Below are 10,250 nucleotides of genomic sequence, written 5' to 3'. Positions count from 1 at the left end.
GAATAGTAGGCCAAAAAGTGAGTTCTGGCTACTAGGTACGACATATATATATATATATATATATATATATATATATATATATATATATATATGTCGTACCTAGTAGCCAGAACGCACTTCTCAGCCTACTATGCAAGGCCCAATTTGCCAAATAAGCCAAGTTTTCATGAATTAACTGTTTTTCGACTACCTAACCTACCTAACCTAACTTTTTCGGCTGCCTAACCGAACCTAACCTATGAAGATAGGTTAGGTTAGGTTAGGTAGGGTTGGTTAGGTTCGGTCATATATCTACGTTAATTTTAACTCCAATAAAAAAAAATTGACCTCATACATAATGAAATGGGTAGCTTTATCATTTCATAAGAAAAAAATTAGAGAAAATATATTAATGCAGGAAAACTTGGCTTATTAGGCAAATCGGGCCTTGCATAGTAGGCCAAGAAGTGCGTTCTGGCTACTAGGTACGACATATATATATATATATATATATATATATATATATATATATATATATATATATATATATATATATATATATATGTCGTACCTAGTAGCCAGAACTCACTTCTCAGCCTACTATGCAAGGCCCGATTTGTCTAATAAGCCAAGTTTTCATGAATTAATTGTTTTTCGACTACCTAACCTACCTAACCCAACCTAACCTAACTTTTTTGGCTACCTAACCTAACCTAATCTATAAAGATAGGTTAGGTTAGGTTAGGTAGGGTTGGTTAGGTTTGGTCATATATCTTCGTTAATTTTAACTCCAATAAAAAAAATTGACCTCATACATAATGAAATGGGTAGCTTTATCATTTCATAAGAAAAAAATTAGAGAAAATATATTATTTCAGGAAAACTTGGCTTATTAGGAAAATCGGGCCTTGCATAGTAGGCTGAGAAGTGCGTTCTGGCTACTAGGTACGACATATATATATATATATATATATATATATATATATATATATATATATATATATATATATATATATATATATATCCAGTTTTTAAGAAAGGAGATAGATCACTTGCGTCTAACTATCGACCAATTAGCCTAACGTCTATTGTGGGAAAGTTACTCGAATCTATAATAGCAAATAAAATTCGTCTTCATCTTGAAAAACATAAATTAATAATTGAGTCGCAACATGGTTTTATAAATGGCCGTTCATGTTTAACAAATTTGTTATCTTTTTATTCTAGCATTGTTGAGGCAGTTGATAGTGGTAAGGATTGCGATGTTGTATACCTTGACTTTAGCAAAGCTTTTGATACAGTGCCACATGAAAGACTGATTAAAAAAATAGAGTCTCATGGTATTGGGGGTGCTATATTAAGCTGGATTAGGGCATGGCTATACCAAAGGAAACAGAGAGTTAGTATAAATGGAATCAAGTCAGAGTGGGAAAATGTTGTAAGTGGAGTGCCTCAAGGCTCTGTCCTGGGACCTCTGTTGTTTATAATATATATAAATGATTTAGATTCAGGTTTGAGTAGCAACATTTGCAAATTTGCCGATGATACGAAAATCGGTAGGGAAATTAATTCGGAGGAGGACTCACTATCACTTCAAGTTGATCTAGATAGGGTTTTGAAATGGTCAAAGGATTGGCAGATGCAGTTTAATGCTGATAAATGTAAAGTTCTGAGGTTAGGTAATGATGATAGAGTTACAAGATACGAGCTAGATGGTGTTGTGATTGCGAAGTCGGATTGCGAAAGGGATCTGGGAGTTATGATTAGTAAGAATTTAAAACAAAAGGATCAATGCATAAATGTTCGTAATAAGGCAAATCGGACACTTGGATTTATTAATCGCAGCGTTAGTAACAAGACACCTGGTGTGGTTCTCAAGCTATATCTTGCTCTAGTTAGGCCCCATTTAGATTATGCAGTTCAGTTTTGGTCGCCATATTATAGAATGGATATAAATTCACTTGAACGTGTCCAGCGTAGGAAGACTAAGTTAATTCCCCAAATTAGAAATCTTTCACATGAAGAAAGATTAACAAAGCTTAAGTTGCATTCACTGGAAAGGCGAAGAGTTAGGGGTGACATGATAGAGGTTTACAAGTGGATGAATGGACATAACCGGGGGGATATTAATAGGGTATTAAAAGTATCAACACAGGACAGAACACGAAACAATGGATATAAATTGGATAAGTTTAGATTTAGGAAAGACTTGGGTAAATACTGGTTCAGTAACAGGGTTGTTGATTTGTGGAACCAATTGCCGCGTAACATTGTGGAGGTGGGGTCCCTCGATTGTTTCAAGCACGGGTTGGACAAGTATATGAGTGGGATTGGGTGGTTATAGAATAGGAGCTGCCTCGTATGGGCCAATAGGCCTTCTGCAGTTACCTTTGTTCTTATGTCTTATGTTCTTATGTAGAATATAGTTGTGCAATAATTGGCTGTTGATTGCTGGTGTTGACTTCTTGATGTGTAGTGCCTCGCAAACGTCGAGCCGCCTGCTATCGCTGTATCTATCGATGATTTCTGTGTTGTTTACTAGGATTTCTCTGGCGATGGTTTGGTTATGGGAAGAGATTATATGTTCCTTAATGGAGCCCTGTTGTTTATGCATCGTTAAACGCCTAGAAAGAGATGTTGTTGTCTTGCCTATATACTGGGTTTTTTGGAGCTTACAGTCCCCAAGTGGGCATTTGAAGGCATAGACGACGTTAGTCTCTTTTAAAGCGTTCTGTTTCGTGTCTGGAGAGTTTCTCATGAGTAGGCTGGCCGTTTTTCTGGTTTTATAGTAAATCGTCAGTTGTATCCTCTGATTTTTGTCTGTAGGGATAACGTTTCTATTAACAATATCTTTCAGGACCCTTTCCTCTGTTTTATGAGCTGTGGAAAAGAAGTTCCTGTAAAATAGTCTAATAGGGGGTATAGGTGTTGTGTTAGTTGTCTCTTCGGAGGTTGCATGGCTTTTCACTTTCCTTCTTATGATGTCTTCGATGAAACCATTGGAGAAGCCGTTATTGACTAGAACCTGCCTTACCCTACAGAGTTCTTCGTCGACTTGCTTCCATTCTGAGCTGTGGCTGAGAGCACGGTCGACGTATGCGTTAACAACACTCCTCTTGTACCTGTCAGGGCAGTCGCTGTTGGCATTTAGGCACATTCCTATGTTTGTTTCCTTTGTGTAGACTGCAGTGTGGAAACCTCCGCCCTTTTCCATGACTGTTACATCTAGAAAAGGCAGCTTCCCATCCTTTTCCGTCTCGTAAGTGAAACGCAGCACGGAACTCTGCTCAAATGCCTCCTTCAGCTCCTGCAGATGTCTAACATCAGGTACCTGTGTAAAAATGTCGTCAACATACCTGCAGTATATGGCCGGTTTCAAGTTCATGTCGACTAAGACTTTTTGCTCGATGGTACCCATGTAGAAGTTTGCAAACAGGACACCTAGGGGAGAACCCATAGCGACCCCATCTACTTGCTTATACATGTGCCCATCCGGGCTCAAGAAGGGTGCCTCTTTAGTACAAGCTTGGAGTAGTTTCCTCAGAATACTTTCTGGCATGTCAAGAGGAGTACAGGCTGGATCACGATACACTCTGTCGGCTATCATTCCGATTGTCTCGTCCACAGGTACATTGGTAAACAGCGATTCTACGTCCAACGAGGCTCTTATCCCTGTGGCCCGTGCGCCCCGCAGTAAGTCCACAAATTCCTTTGGAGACTTCAGGCTGAAGGCGCAAGGAACATAAGGAGTCAGCAGGCCGTTGAGTCGCTTCGCCAATCTGTACGTGGGTGTGGGTATCTGGCTAATGATTGGCCGAAGTGGGTTTCCAGGCTTGTGCGTCTTGACATTTCCATACGCATATCCAGGTTTATATTCCCCAATGATCTTTGGCAGGTGGAGTCCGGATTTCTTGGCGTTCACAGTTTCGATCAGTTTGTTGACCTTTGCTTTTAATTCGGCTGTAGTGTCCTTCGTTACCCTTTGGAACTTAGTTTGGTCAGAGAGTATGATGTTCATTTTCGCCAGATATTCGTCTTTTTTAAGAATGACATATATTGGCGACTTGTCACCTCTCCTGACAACTATCTCCTTGTTCTCACGAAGGCTTTTAGCTGCCGCTCTAAGCTCGGGGGACAGTATGGTGCTTCTGTAGTTGCCTCGAGTTCCGTGCTGCGTTTCACTTACGAGACGGAAAAGGATGGGAAGCTGCCTTTTCTAGATGTAACAGTCATGTAAAAGGGCGGAGGTTTCCACACTGCAGTCTACACAAAGGAAACAAACATAGGAATGTGCCTAAATGCCAACAGCGACTGCCCTGACAGGTACAAGAGGAGTGTTGTTAACGCATACGTCGACCGTGCTCTCAGCCACAGCTCAGAATGGAAGCAAGTCGACGAAGAACTCTGTAGGGTAAGGCAGGTTCTAGTCAATAACGGCTTCTCCAATGGTTTCATCGAAGACATCATAAGAAGGAAAGTGAAAAGCCATGCAACCTCCGAAGAGACAACTAACACAACACCTATACCCCCTATTAGACTATTTTACAGGAACTTCTTTTCCACAGCTCATAAAACAGAGGAAAGGGTCCTGAAAGATATTGTTAATAGAAACGTTATCCCTACAGACAAAAATCAGAGGATACAACTGACGATTTACTATAAAACCAGAAAAACGGCCAGCCTACTCATGAGAAACTCTCCAGACACGAAACAGAACGCTTTAAAAGAGACTAACGTCGTCTATGCCTTCAAATGCCCACTTGGGGACTGTAAGCTCCAAAAAACCCAGTATATAGGCAAGACAACAACATCTCTTTCTAGGCGTTTAACGATGCATAAACAACAGGGCTCCATTAAGGAACATATAATCTCTTCCCATAACCAAACCATCGCCAGAGAAATCCTAGTAAACAACACAGAAATCATCGATAGATACAGCGATAGCAGGCGGCTCGACGTTTGCGAGGCACTACACATCAAGAAGTCAACACCAGCAATCAACAGCCAATTATTACACAACTATATTCTACCCACCTCAAGACTCCGCTCCAATATAGAAGCATCAAGAAATATGGACCAATAGGCTTTCTACAAACACTTCTATTCAATATCCATTGTTTCGTGTTCTGTCTTGTGTTGATACTTTTAATACCCTATTAATATCCTCTAATGCCACATCATCCTTCCCACCTTACTCAAATGTAATGCCACATCACCCTTCCCACCTCACTCAAATGTAGATATAAAACCAGGGAAACGCAAGTTCTAATCAGTTGTGTATTTGTGAAGTCTTTGAAAATGTAATAAGTTTTACGAAACGCGCCCGTGTCGGGTCAGACTAGAAATAAAAATGAATTTTGGAGAAGTGATTTTTGATTTACCTCCAATAGTGAAGCATAATGTACGAAAGATTGAGAAAATTCGTGTTAGAATTATTAATCTTACTTTTTCGGTCATATTTAATAAAATATGTCTACAGGAAAGACTGCTACCAAAATATATATATATATATATATATATATATATATATATATATATATATATATATATATATATATATATATATATATATATATATATATATATATATATATATATGCACAGACTACCCTATTCCAGAAGCTGAAGTTTATAGCTTTGAAGTATAGCGTAGTGGATACAGCATGCAACTGCCACCTTGTTGGCCAGTGTTCGAGTCTCCTGGTGGGTTGAGTGTCTAAAAAGTTATATATATACATATACATATATATATATATATATATATATATATATATATATATATATATATATATATATATATATATATATATATATATATGTGTGTATATCACGAAAATAAACACGTGATTAAGAATGTGACAATGTCAGACCACGGAGGAAAAATGAAACGATCATTTCAATGATCATTGAAAAACATTTGTCTCACTAATTTATTGTATATATTTACCTCTTTATGTTATAATTACCTATGTATTATGCTTGTATGTCTGCTGTATCAGATGGGCCATTAGGCTACATCGGATGGGCCAATTGGGTGCATCTGATGGGCCAATGGGCCGTCTGCGTTGTCCAAGTATTGTACCTCACCTTACTTCACCACTCTCTCATGCCTATTTATAACCATCACTCGATCTGTAAAATGACCTTCTGAAGATGTATTTAATATACGAAAGTACTTAAGGAAATTCCTGTTTCATTTTTCCTCCGTGGTCTGACATTGTCATATATATATATATATATATATATATATATATATATATATATATATATATATATATATATATATATATATATATATATATATATATATATATATATATATATATATATATAAATATATGTATATATATAAATATAATATATATATTTAATATATATGTTGTGACGATAATCTCTTTCAAGAAAGATTGAGCCTGTTCTTCCCTACCTAAAGTTATGTCCAGTTACGTCCAGTATACAAGTATAAGATGCTACATTCAAGATACGTCACCAGTAGCACAAAACGTTTTGACCAGGAGGCAAAATGTACCCTAACTCCACACACCCTCCATGCCGGCTCGTCGTCAACCAGCCAACTACTCATCCCAGCCTGCCTGCTCCTGATTGGTGACTTGCTGACCACACACCTGCACACTGCACCTCAGCGCCATCTACCTGAGTCGACGTCTGAGCCTGGACCAGCCATCAACTTCAGAATATTCTTCGTGCTCTTAGAGTTGACATCTCTTTCTGGCATACTAAGCGCTCTGGCTTTTGTATATTAAGGAAGGTTTCAGCCATAGCCAATATTCTCAGCACCATTTCACCATTATACTATTTAATCTATTGTGTTTTTGCATTTGTCTTTGTTATTTAATTGCACTATTCATTTACCCGAGATTTGTCTTTATTTTCATTTATGTTTCAAGTAAATATATTAAAGTTTCATTGTTCATACTTTGGGTTTTACGTGTTCCTCCCTCTCACTTACCACAGACAACAGGCAAGCAGTCTATCTTTTTTTTGTAAGTGTGACCAGGCATTGACACCTGCCATTGGAGGACTGCCGAACATCTACACTCCAACACTTTCCCGTCACAATATATATATATATATATATAACTGAAAACTCACACCCCAGAAGTGACTCGAACCCATACTCCCAGAAGCAACGCATCTGGTATGTACAAGACGCCTTAATCCACTTGACCATCACGACCGGACAAAATGAGGTGATAGCCGAGGCTATTTGAACCACCCCACCGCCGGCACTCGGATAGTTATCTTGGGCATAGCATTTTACCAAATCACCTCATTCTTTGGGGCAACACGTGAGGAACACAAATGCGAACAAGCCTGAATGGTCCCCAGGACATATGCAACTGAAAACTCACACCCCAGAAGTGACTCGAACCCATACTCCCAGAAGCAACGCATCTGGTATGTACAAGACGCCTTAATCCACTTGACCATCACGACCGGACAAAATGAGGTGATAGCCGAGGCTATTTGAACCACCCCACCGCCGGCACTCGGATAGTTATCTTGGGCATAGCATTTTACCAAATCACCTCATTCTTTGGGGCAACACGTGAGGAACACAAATGCGAACAAGCCTGAATGGTCCCCAGGACATATGCAACTGAAAACTCACACCCCAGAAGTGACTCGAACCCATACTCCCAGAAGCAACGCATCTGGTATGTACAAGACGCCTTAATCCACTTGACCATCACGACCGGACAAAATGAGGTGATAGCCGAGGCTATTTGAACCACCCCACCGCCGGCACTCGGATAGTTATCTTGGGCATAGCATTTTACCAAATCACCTCATTCTTTGGGGCAACACGTGAGGAACACAAATGCGAACAAGCCTGAATGGTCCCCAGGACATATGCAACTGAAAACTCACACCCCAGAAGTGACTCGAACCCATACTCCCAGAAGCAACGCATCTGGTATGTACAAGACGCCTTAATCCACTTGACCATCACGACCGGACAAAATGAGGTGATAGCCGAGGCTATTTGAACCACCCCACCGCCGGCACTCGGATAGTTATCTTGGGCATAGCATTTTACCAAATCACCTCATTCTTTGGGGCAACACGTGAGGAACACAAATGCGAACAAGCCTGAATGGTCCCCAGGACATATGCAACTGAAAACTCACACCCCAGAAGTGACTCGAACCCATACTCCCAGAAGCAACGCATCTGGTATGTACAAGACGCCTTAATCCACTTGACCATCACGACCGGACAAAATGAGGTGATAGCCGAGGCTATTTGAACCACCCCACCGCCGGCACTCGGATAGTTATCTTGGGCATAGCATTTTACCAAATCACCTCATTCTTTGGGGCAACACGTGAGGAACACAAATGCGAACAAGCCTGAATGGTCCCCAGGACATATGCAACTGAAAACTCACACCCCAGAAGTGACTCGAACCCATACTCCCAGAAGCAACGCATCTGGTATGTACAAGACGCCTTAATCCACTTGACCATCACGACCGGACAAAATGAGGTGATAGCCGAGGCTATTTGAACCACCCCACCGCCGGCACTCGGATAGTTATCTTGGGCATAGCATTTTACCAAATCACCTCATTCTTTGGGGCAACACGTGAGGAACACAAATGCGAACAAGCCTGAATGGTCCCCAGGACATATGCAACTGAAAACTCACACCCCAGAAGTGACTCGAACCCATACTCCCAGAAGCAACGCATCTGGTATGTACAAGACGCCTTAATCCACTTGACCATCACGACCGGACAAAATGAGGTGATAGCCGAGGCTATTTGAACCACCCCACCGCCGGCACTCGGATAGTTATCTTGGGCATAGCATTTTACCAAATCACCTCATTCTTTGGGGCAACACGTGAGGAACACAAATGCGAACAAGCCTGAATGGTCCCCAGGACATATGCAACTGAAAACTCACACCCCAGAAGTGACTCGAACCCATACTCCCAGAAGCAACGCATCTGGTATGTACAAGACGCCTTAATCCACTTGACCATCACGACCGGACAAAATGAGGTGATAGCCGAGGCTATTTGAACCACCCCACCGCCGGCACTCGGATAGTTATCTTGGGCATAGCATTTTACCAAATCACCTCATTCTTTGGGGCAACACGTGAGGAACACAAATGCGAACAAGCCTGAATGGTCCCCAGGACATATGCAACTGAAAACTCACACCCCAGAAGTGACTCGAACCCATACTCCCAGAAGCAACGCATCTGGTATGTACAAGACGCCTTAATCCACTTGACCATCACGACCGGACAAAATGAGGTGATAGCCGAGGCTATTTGAACCACCCCACCGCCGGCACTCGGATAGTTATCTTGGGCATAGCATTTTACCAAATCACCTCATTCTTTGGGGCAACACGTGAGGAACACAAATGCGAACAAGCCTGAATGGTCCCCAGGACATATGCAACTGAAAACTCACACCCCAGAAGTGACTCGAACCCATACTCCCAGAAGCAACGCATCTGGTATGTACAAGACGCCTTAATCCACTTGACCATCACGACCGGACAAAATGAGGTGATAGCCGAGGCTATTTGAACCACCCCACCGCCGGCACTCGGATAGTTATCATGGGCATAGCATTTTACCAAATCACCTCATTCTTTGGGGCAACACGTGAGGAACACAAATGCGAACAAGCCTGAATGGTCCCCAGGACATATGCAACTGAAAACTCACACCCCAGAAGTGACTCGAACCCATACTCCCAGAAGCAACGCATCTGGTATGTACAAGACGCCTTAATCCACTTGACCATCACGACCGGACAAAATGAGGTGATAGCCGAGGCTATTTGAACCACCCCACCGCCGGCACTCGGATAGTTATCTTGGGCATAGCATTTTACCAAATCACCTCATTCTTTGGGGCAACACGTGAGGAACACAAATGCGAACAAGCCTGAATGGTCCCCAGGACATATGCAACTGAAAACTCACACCCCAGAAGTGACTCGAACCCATACTCCCAGAAGCAACGCATCTGGTATGTACAAGACGCCTTAATCCACTTGACCATCACGACCGGACAAAATGAGGTGATAGCCGAGGCTATTTGAACCACCCCACCGCCGGCACTCGGATAGTTATCTTGGGCATAGCATTTTACCAAATCACCTCATTCTTTGGGGCAACACGTGAGGAACACAAATGCGAACAAGCCTGAATGGTCCCCAGGACATATGCAACTGAAAACTCACACCCCAGAAGTGACTCGAACCCATACTCCCAGAAGCAA

The sequence above is a fragment of the Procambarus clarkii genome, chromosome 76 (genome assembly GCF_040958095.1).
Source record: "Procambarus clarkii isolate CNS0578487 chromosome 76, FALCON_Pclarkii_2.0, whole genome shotgun sequence".
Taxonomy (NCBI): domain Eukaryota; kingdom Metazoa; phylum Arthropoda; class Malacostraca; order Decapoda; family Cambaridae; genus Procambarus; species Procambarus clarkii.
Note: the sequence above shows the minus strand (reverse complement) of the source record.